Below are 8,812 nucleotides of genomic sequence, written 5' to 3'. Positions count from 1 at the left end.
ACTAGGGGGGACCAGAAGGGTTTGGGGGAGACGCTGTTTCCCCTAGCGCCCGCTGGCATAACAAGGAGTAATGGGCACAAGTTGATGGAGAGGAGGTATAGATTGGACATCCGCAAGAACTACTTCACAGTTAGGGCGGCTAGGAGCTGGAACCAACTTCCAAGGGAAGTGGTGTTGGCCCCTACCCTGGGGGTCTTTAAGAAGAGGCTGGATGCCTACCTGGCTGGACTCATTTGAGTCCCGTTTCTTGTTTTTGGGGTTTTTGTTGTTCTCCCACCCTGGCGGGGGGTCGCGCTAGAAGATCTACTAGGTCCCTTCTGACCCTTAATCTATGAATCTATGAATCTATGCTAAACCATATGGGACAACTGACAACCAACGCTCAGGAAAAAGCCAACCTGCTTAATGGGTATTTTGCATTGGTTTTTCACCAACCCCAAGGGACGGCCCTGTTCAATACAGTACGGGACGGCCAGGGTGAGGGAGAATCAATCATCAATGTAGACCATGTGAAGGAACATGAGGAGAGGCTGAACACCTTCAAGTCACCTGGCCCAGACAGTTTACACCCCAGGGTACTTAAGGAGCTTGCAGACATCATAGCTCAGCTACTTGCATGGATTGCTGAAAACTCATGGTGCTCAGGTGAAGTGCCCAAAGATTGGAAGAAGGACAACATGGTGCCTATCTTCAAGAAAGGGAGGAACATAGATCTGTGGAACTACAGGCCTATCAGCCTGATTGCTATCCCAGGGAAGATCTTGCAAATAATTATCAAAGAGAACATTCTTGACAAACTGGCTGATGGCAACATCCTGAGAATAGCCATCATGGGTAGGTCTTGCCTGACCAATCTCATCTCCTTGTATGATCAGGTAACATATCACCTGGACAAGGGAGAAGAGATTGACATCATATATCTTGACTTTAAAAAAGCCTTTGATCTGGTGTCCCATGATCATCTCATGGAAAAATTGCCAACTGTGGCCTTGGCTACATCACAGTTTGATGGCTGGGGAATTGTCTCCAAGGTCAGACCCAGAGTGTGGTAGTTGATGGAAGTAAATCATTGTGGTGCACTGTGACAAGTGGTGTCCCCCAAGGCTCCATCCTTGGGCCTATACTCTTTAACATCTTTATAATGATGTGGGCATTGGTATTAGAAGCAGACTGGCCAAGTTCACTGATGACACCAAACTTTGGGGTAAAGCGTCCACACCTGAGGACAGGATGGTGATCCAGATTGACCTAGACTGGCTCAGAAAATGCGTGGAAGTAAACCTGATGGTGTTCAACACCAAAAAATGCAAGGTACTCCACCTTGGAAAAAAAAACCCTGCAGCATGTTTATTGGCTTGGCAGTGCTATGCTTGCTAGCACCACTGCTGAAAGGGACTTGGGGGTCATGACTGCCCACAAGATTAATATGAGCCACCAGTGCGATGTTGCAGCTGGTAAAGTGAGCAAAACTCTGGCTTGCACCCATGGATACTTCTCACGCAAATCCCAGGATGTTGTCCTCCCACTGTACTCAGCCTTGGTGAGGCCACAGCTAGAGTGCTGCATCCAATTCTGGGATCCACAATTTAAAAAGCATGTGGAGAAGCTTGAGAGAGTCCAGAGGAGAGCCACACGCATGATCAGAGAGCAGGAAAACAGGCCTTATGATGACAGGCTGAGACCTATGGGACTCTTCAGCCTGGAAAAGAGCAGGCTCAGGGCGGACCTGGTGGCTGCCTATAAGTATATAACAGGTATACAGCTGAAGGAGTTGTGGGAGAACCTGCAGCCATTCGGCTGTGCCTGCCTTTCCCCAGCCAATCCAAATCATCAAATCTCTCCAAATCAGTGCTGAATCTTCTGAGGCTGATTCAGCTGAAATGATTCAGGACAGTGATCAGAATCTCCAAATCAAATCACTGCCCTCTGAATTGGTCGAATCTGAATTGAAAACTTCCCTATTCGCACAGGTCAATTTTTCATGGTTTCATGTTCTGCTGTTCCAGCTAATTTTCAGCAAGGTTCTGTAAAAACTAGAATTCAAAAGCCCTGAAAAGACATTGTGTCCTCTTTGAGAGTCAAACACTAGCACTCTAATGAAGCATTGACCATATATAGTACTTAAGCAGTCTTAATATTAACTCTAGTTTAATCTTGAACCAGCAAACACTTTGCTAAAAACAACTATTCTTCCTGTTGAATTCTGTCTCTGATTTCATTATCACATTGACCATCCACTGAGGATTGTTCTCAAGTATTTGAATTGGTCAGCTTGATCCAGTGACATTTGTTTGACCTGTTTCATTGTTGATCTTCTGAACCTGCATATATTTCTTTTTCAGGAAATGATCTTTATTCCAAATTGCTTGCTGGCATTAGTGACTGCACTGATCATATTTTGCATCTCTTTGTTGGATAATTTGATGCCCACCATATTGTCAGCTTGTCTGATATTCACAACACACCTGTATGATCAGGTCAGCTTTCAGATTCTCCTGGTAGACGTTGGGCAAATTCTGTGAAAAAACACATCTTTCTTTTACTTACGTTGCATCTTCCAGAGTAGTCACTTCTAATAAAGACGTATACTTTTTTTGCTCTTATTAGGCTTCCATATCAGTTGTACATCTTATATGTATATACCACATTCTTTTAGGACTTGCATCCGTTGTTCATGCTGTTATTTTTTCATAGTTACCAAAGCACAGAAAAACTTCCTCGCATTTCTAGAACTATTTCATATAGCATTGTTAAGGTGACCATGATTTCTCTGGTTACCTGACCTGGAATAATTTCAAATGAACTATTCCCAATCTGTGAATTAACATATTTTTGTATTCTCAGTCTTGTGACTGCTAGCAGCACCTGGCAATATGGTGTATTAGACTTACTGTTCTGTACCACCCACATTCTCTGGAATTAGGGGCTCCAGGCAGAAGTGTGAAAATAAAGTGTCTGAAATCTTCAGGTCTTTACCTTGCAGATATATTTGGTTTAAGAGCTGTAGTGGATATTTCTATAATTCATCATCTAGATTCTTTATAATTTCCCAAAATATTCCATTATCTCAATTTTTTGCCATTTCTCATAATCTTCAGGGGATTCTCTAATTTGTATGTTAAAATGGGCATCGCTGCTTCTTTCCTCCCTTAATTGGGTCAACAAACAGCTTGTGGGTGTTTGCATTTCCCATATAAGGGCAGATAGAGACATTACACTTTTACTGGTGTGCGTGATTGGAAACCCATCTATACCCATGACAGAACAGAAGTTCAGCACGCAAAGCTAGTCTATACTCACAACAGAAGTTTGGCACACACTGGGCATGTCTATATGTTCATTAATGTGTCATAGTTACCGTACATTAAGTTTAGTACTGGGATAACTAAGTACTAAATCAGTGCACAGTAATTGATGCTACTGAACAGTAGCACCAACACACAAGTTTTTAGTGATGCTTACTGTTAACCTAATGATACTGTGCTGTAGCATATTGGCACGGTTTTTGCCCAGCACACTACTGCGCAGTGTTATTAGGCTATTGTGCAATTAGAATCATGTATATGTGTCCACAGACTGGTTTAAAAATGGTGGAAACCGGTCTAAGATGGGCCACTCCCTGGCCCCCAAAGGGCAAATGTGTGTTCTGTTCACTACTGATCTAAATTAGGCTGCTTACAAAAAACTGCATAACTTAGATCAATTCTGCCTCAGGCTTTTTGAATGTTTGTATCTAGCCTAAATGTATAACTGTTTCTTTGAACCTTGTAAAGCTCTTGGATCCAATCATTCTTTGTTGTCCTGAGTCTCACAATTTAGTTATACATTATGTTTAAAAAGTATTTCCCTGATCATTACTGAATGTGTTGTTTTTGTGATCCATTGAACGTCTACTTGTTCTTGAATTGTGAGGGGGTATTTAACATGGCACTGACTGGCCTTTTCTTCAGAGGCATAAGTAACAAGGTTTGTACTGTCTTTCATCTCCAAACCAAACTATCGTGATTGTTTCAGTCTCTCCTCACCTATCTCTTACCAAGTTTTCAAATAACCTGTCTACAGATGCTTATTTTTTATGTTAAAACTTTCCTAATATAGTGTTTCAGAGCTTAACTCATTCAAGGTGAAGTCCTCCTGCCCATCTGGATACAATATCTTTATCATAATTTTTCTAGTTAAAATCAAGTCTTAGACAAAAACCTGACAATTACAGTGTGTGTGTATTTAAACATACTTTAAATCTTTTTTGAAGGACTAATGTAACTTGATATATCTAACATTGAAATGTTAAGGTTATTCCTAGCACAAAATGAGCTCACCTTTTTATGGCAAGAGAAAAAAGCCTACTGTATTGCACATAACACACCCCTTTTCTAGTGTAACATTTTTAAATTGAGTATGCTTGATATGAGGTTGAATTTTCTTGGGTAATTAGCCATTACTGATAAACAGCAGAGGAATTCCTCAAGCAAACTCATGCATAACATGTTGGCATTTAATTCACTGCATCCCTAAGGCTTTTCTGTGTGTAGATGGTGCCATCTGGGAAAGAGGGAGGGGATCATTGCCTGTGGGGTCTCCATGGTTTCCCAGCATCTTGCAGATGGGACAATTGTCATTGTCACATAAACCTACCACTTTAACACATTGTGTTACCACAATATTTATTTCTAAATCATTTATCATGGAAAAGGAAAGTCAGGTCTGATTAACATACAAGTTTAGGAGGAGGCCAACTTTCTAGTTCTGTCACTGACTGAATGAGTGTGTCATAAACCTTTTCCTCCCCCTGCTAAAAAAATACAGACACTAGACCATTTTTCATATGTTCACAATAATCCTTAATGAAAACTAAACCAATGTATGTTAGTCGTCGTTTTGAAGTAGGAGTCCTTATCTCCCTGATGACCCCCTCAACCCACTGTCCTTGCTGAAAATGTGAATACTCTTCAAATTATAAGCAAACTGACAATGTGCTTTTCTTGTTAATTCAAAAAAGGAGTCAGCTACTGAACTAGCTTTTAAATAAGTTTAATAAAAATAAAGAAAGAAATAAAAATAAAGAAATATTAGGCCAAATAAAGTTGCATGGGAATGTTTGATTTTGAAATTTCAAATCTGTGGCTCTGTCTGGCTTGGAAGCCTCCCAATTTTGAATTGACATACAGGAGATGAATAGAGTTCCATAATTTGTATTTTTTTTTCTGTACGAAATACCTAAAATGTTTCAAGTTGCAAAAAAAAAGTATCAAGTGGAAAAAAGTCAGGAAAATGTTTCTAGTCATGAGGATGTTGTATTTTGCTGTTAATATTTATACATATGCATTATATTTATATAGAATATAAATACATAATAATATATCTTTATTATGTCACAATTTACTATGTATAAAAAGGTTTATTACAGAAACATTTAATTCAGGAAAGAAGGATTAACAGCCATGAAATAGCTGACCTGTTTAAGACAGACCGATTTGGAGGGTAACTATATATATAAAACTTACTGATTCAAAGCCTAGTGAATTCAATGAAAGAAAACCCTTATCTGTCTCCAGTACATTTACAATTTTACACTTTGTATAGTATTTGCCTGTCTCTAAAGTAAATGCAGTAAAAACAAACTTTGAGCCCAATTGTTGAAGTATTTTTAAGTCCTAAATAGAGCAATTATAAACTTAATTAAAGGTTCTCTTGTCATTAGTCCTCAGAAGTATGCCATCCCACTTCACAGTTTTGCATGTCTTGCTTCTTTTCTAAAACTCCAGAAGGATTTTTCCCAGGTTTTGAAACAATGTAGCAATGAAAGTAAGACTTTCAGACCAGTACTCTGATATACATTCAGGTACACATGAAGAAAAAGTATGAATTTCTTGTGTTTTCTGCGTTTCCTTCCATTTTTAGTTTGGGTTTTATAATTCACTTTTCCCCCAGTATCCAAGAGGGTCACAGTTCAATACCTGTCATGGTACTAAGATTTATAGCTGCATAATGATAGTAGCCTAAATTCATAGTGATGGTAACCAGGGATATTAATAAGTTAGTACTGGTAAGTAGGGAATAGAGGAAACTGTCTCTCAATAATAGGCATGCACTTATATCACAGTTATCTAAAATGCTTTGTATTGAATATAGGTACCAAAAAATTAGAATTAATGTCACAAGATAGTGAAAGACAATTTTGATCATTTGTCAGCTTTCTGGCCATTGCTTTTAAAATAGTACATAATTAATTTTCCTGTACATATTTTCTATACAGATTATAATGTGTGCCATGCATCATTTATTAAATGTAGATACTTCGCTTTCAGTGAATCCTCAAAAATAGAAAACAGAGCTGCAGCTTGTTTTCTTAATTCTTCATTTCCTTTTGCTTTGTTTGTTTGTTAATTTAAAATGTCATAAAATGGTTTCTAAAAGTAACAAAACATCAACATTCCCAAATCTAGCAGTGCTCAAACTGTGATTATAGCTATGCAAAACCTGAAATGTTTGCATACTTATGAATATAGCAAATAGCCACCTGTTGAGTAAATTCACCCTGTGAGTGCTGCTATTTGGATAAAGCTTAAAAAAGTCAAGATTTTACAAATTTGACTTTCAGTTACATTTCACTGGAGCAATTACTGCAGCTCTTCTATCTAGGCTAAACAGTTTTTTGAATTCCAATTTTGCCCCAGGATATTGGTTGACACACAGCATAGCATGAGAGGACTATAGGATAGGTACTGTCCCTGTCCATAGGGTATGAACCCACAAACACTGCATAACAGCTCTAATTGCAGTTATGGAAAAGAATTAAGTCACAGACCTGATTTTCCAATTGCCTTGTATGCATGTAATTATCTATATCTTTGCAACTGGGCATATGACATTAATATTCTGCTTTCTGTTTTACTTTAACATTTCAAAGTCATAAATAAGTATAGGCTGTATGAGGTAATAGACCGACCCACCTCTTTTTCACACAAGTAAAATCTTATATTTCATTTAGCGTTTCTTTTTCAGTCAAATACTGCCTTGAATATCACAACTGTATGCAGATTAAAATGGCTCCTGTATTTGCTTATCTTGCAATTCCATCTTTAAAATGTTGGTGGGTCCTATAAGCCTCCTAACGTATAAGATATTTAAAGGTACTTTTAAAATGACCTTCATGCTTTAATATAACTATAGGATAATTCCTATTTTCCAGCCTAAAGTCTCATTGGTCCTTTCAAAGTATGAATAGTATAATCTGTGACACTGTTCCAGATCTGGTCCTCACCAGCTGCCTTGTTAATTTAATACCTGTGAATGGTGATGATTAGATAAAGGTACATGTATTTAATTTATTTCACTTTTCTAAATGGTGCAGTGCCCCTGTGGCAAAAAATATTGTAGCCTATCCACCAGTCAGTGAATTCTTTCTTTATGTAGAGTACGTTAAAATCCCCTTCTTCTGAAAGGCACTTTGGACCAAATTCCATTCAGGCTGCCAGAAGCTGATAGAATAGTAACATGACAGTATTGGTAGCCGTTCCAAATCATTATCAAATGAGAGAAAGAACAAGGTTGTCTTAATGCTGTAGAACTTTGCCAATCAAGTTATGTAGTTGCAGAACTAGAATCCTATACAAATGCGTCTACAATTCAGATTCATTCCCATTTCCTTTTTACTTGCACTGTTCTGAAAGCTTTGAGGTTTCTTCCCTTCCTATCAGACCTCACCCCCAAGGTTTTGGATTTGAAGAACTAAACCCAAGATCGTTTGGATTCCAGTCTTTCTTATCTGTGTCAAAAGAATTTTTGGTGAATGAAATATTCTAACCTGCTCTTCCCAAGCAAAAAAAAAGATATATTTTTCTATACTTATAAAAAAGTATATTACTAAAATTTCCTTATGCATATTATCTACACATAGCAAGCCAAAGCGTCCATGTGAGATTTCTACACTTAAATCTCACGCAGATGTTTTTGTCAGATGAGATTTCAGTAAGGTGAAAGAGTCACTATTATGAAGTCATCAATCCTCAATGTTTATCCCCTGAGTCTGCAATATCTTTTTAAAGAACAGTGCAATTATATGCTAATATCACATTAACGTCTTTGCTTCATTATGCAGTGTGCTTGATTCTTTTTGATTAATCGGAGTATTATTAGGAAAAAAAACATGACTATGTGCTCAGGCAGCGAAAACAATGTTTTTCGAGAGAGAATGAGAGAGAGACCACATTTATTTTATTTACATTTGTTATATTCCCTTGTGACACCGTGCATAACAGATAAGAATAACAGAAATCCAAAAACACCCAAAAACTGTCCTTTGAAAAGACATTGAAGACATGCTGACCATTTATAAAACAAGGTTATAACAAAAAATGAGATGTGAAGCAACTGCCACATTGTTGGTTGGGTAAATGGGTGTAGGCTGCCCATATGCAAATGTGAACATCTGTTTCCTTTTCAATCCTTTCTCACAGCTCTGGGGCTTGATACTCAGGAAAACAAATTAATTCCTGTATAGGATTCAAAGGCTAGAGTTTAAATAGCCAAGGGTGAAGAATAAATTAATAGACATTCATTATTTCAAATCTTAACTGACAAAGCTATAAGATTAAAAATGTAAAATGATATAGTTAAAGTCCTGGTGAAAGCTTACTTGCTTATGTTGTGAGTAAAGAGTACTCTTCAGATGGGTGAAATGTCCTGTGAAAAGCAAGGGGAGCATATGTATGTTTAAATTGGTATTATAATCTGTTTATCTATGTAAATTCAAAGCATAATAATTTCCTAATGCCTTTGGGCTGTGCACCTCCAGTAAAAAAAAAAAAAA

At 37.7% G+C, this 8,812-nt stretch overlaps 1 long non-coding RNA gene across 1 annotated transcript in view; it reads right to left on the bottom strand.

Annotated features, from left to right (window-relative positions):
- Positions 1–8,220: 8,220 nt before the first annotated feature.
- The window catches only part of LOC109290118, a 2,586-nt gene continuing 1,994 nt past the window's right edge, over positions 8,221–8,812 (bottom strand). Inside the window, exons 2-3 of the long non-coding RNA XR_002095529.1 lie at positions 8,639–8,685; positions 8,221–8,495 (exon numbers count right to left, since the gene is read on the bottom strand). This is a non-coding gene — a long non-coding RNA (uncharacterized LOC109290118). The remainder of the gene's footprint in view (positions 8,496–8,638; positions 8,686–8,812) is intronic.

This window comes from Gavialis gangeticus, unplaced genomic scaffold (genome assembly GCF_001723915.1).
Source record: "Gavialis gangeticus isolate Ggan-Ray unplaced genomic scaffold, GavGan_comp1, whole genome shotgun sequence".
In the NCBI taxonomy this organism is placed as follows: domain Eukaryota; kingdom Metazoa; phylum Chordata; order Crocodylia; family Gavialidae; genus Gavialis; species Gavialis gangeticus.
The sequence above is the reverse complement of the archived record's forward strand: the minus strand, read 5'-3'. Positions and strand labels throughout refer to the sequence as shown.